A 1763-nucleotide genomic window follows, 5' to 3' on the forward strand; every position below is an offset into this window, starting at 1 on the left:
CCGCCCGAAGAATGCTGCTGCGGCCGCTGCTACATCACCGGGTTCGGGTCACTTGTCCTGAAGGCTCTTGCTCCATGTGACTCTGTCATCTCCCCCCTTCCTCAGTGAGCGTCCAAGTTCTCTCTGCGCAGAGAAGTACAGCCCCGTGTCCACTGCAAACAGGAGTCCCATCATCAGGCAGAATGCGATTTGGGGCCACGGTAGGAGGAACAGTGAGATGGCTGGAACTGCCGAACCTAAGAGGAGAGGCAGAGGGTGAGGCGATGGCAGTGGCTAGGGCACAAATTAGGAGTCAACAACCAGGTCCCCAGTGGGGAGCCTCTGTGAAGTCACCCAAGCCAGGGGCTACAGCTCAGGTCAAGAGCAGACAGGTGTGAAGTCTTTGGAGCACTTCTTCATCTCTGTGCTTTCTCAAAGCAAGTGCTGGTCAGCACCCCATAGGGTGGCCCGGGCGCATGTGCTTACAGGGATGTTACTCGAAGTTGAAGGGGTTCGGACCAGGCCTCCCCGAGCTGTGCTACTTTGGCAAGGGGATAATTTGAGCTGAAGGCAATGGAGACCCTGCAGGCTCATGAGAAACTCTCACCTCTCCCTTAAAGAATTTAAATGAGGGGCCTTGCACAGAGGAAGAGCTGTCACCTGAAATAACTCTTAAGACCTGTCCACAGGACAGAGCAAACGCCGCATAGCTGAGCACCTGCCCTTATCATCTTGCAGCGACTTCCTCTGCTCTGAAGCCCCAGGCATATCACCTCATCCTTAGCTCACAATGTCACATAGCCCTCCTGTTTCCTGTCCGTCTCTGACTCTCTTGTGTCTGTCCCACACGTACGTGTATAATTAAATTTGCTTGTTTCCTCTTGTTAATCAATTTCATGTCAATTTAATTATTAGACCAGAGGAAAGGACCTAGAAGAGCAGAGGACATTTCTCACTCCGCCTCGGAGTTTTAGAGGAAAAGGAGTGGTGGTCTCGTAGGTTTGGCAAGCGCCTTACGAGCTCAGTGAAAAGCCGTTAAGCATCTCATGCAGCAGGGCTTCCTGAAGCCCGAATGAGCACCACGAATGTAGAAGGACAACATATCTGCACTGAGATGAACACAGAACCCTTCATTCTGAAAAGCCTCTCGAGGGGTTATGTGACCCAGGCACCGCCTTTGGGGAGCCCTGAACAAGGGAACCCACAAACCACAGCAGTGCTACACTCGCCACCTGCGCTGAGCCCAGGACGGGCGCTACTCACTGACCAACACCAGCCTGATAGCTTGCGATGCTTCCTGAGAGGCCTCTGGGTTTCGAGCTGCACTTTCTCAAGAACAGATGGAGGCCTAGTTCTCAGAATGGGGGGAGAGAGTCTCATGCCAACGTGGCTGCCCTACGCCAAGGCTCGAGCTCCGGAGACAGATGGGCATGTGACAAAGGGGAGCGGTCTGACTGAGGTGGAAAAGGGGGCGGGTGGTGATGTCTGGTAGACAGACTGGGGAGGACTGAAAAGCTGGCTTCTGTCCCGAGAGTTAAAACTCCAAGTAAACGCCGCCGTTTCTATGGCCCCTGAGGAGCGCGCTGGGACAGGGCTGCATGTCCACAGGGCAATCAGGTCAGCTGGGACTTTGAGGGTCTCCCTGATGCCAAAGAGAATGCAGGTTGGGGTAGGGAGGTTATCACTCTATGAGGAGTGTAAATGCCTAGCACATTGTTTTGTACACCTGCAACTAATAAACACACACACAGACACACACACACAGAATGCAGGGACTGACGTCC

Source organism: Hipposideros armiger, unplaced genomic scaffold (genome assembly GCF_001890085.2).
Source record: "Hipposideros armiger isolate ML-2016 unplaced genomic scaffold, ASM189008v1 scaffold_3260, whole genome shotgun sequence".
Taxonomy (NCBI): domain Eukaryota; kingdom Metazoa; phylum Chordata; class Mammalia; order Chiroptera; family Hipposideridae; genus Hipposideros; species Hipposideros armiger.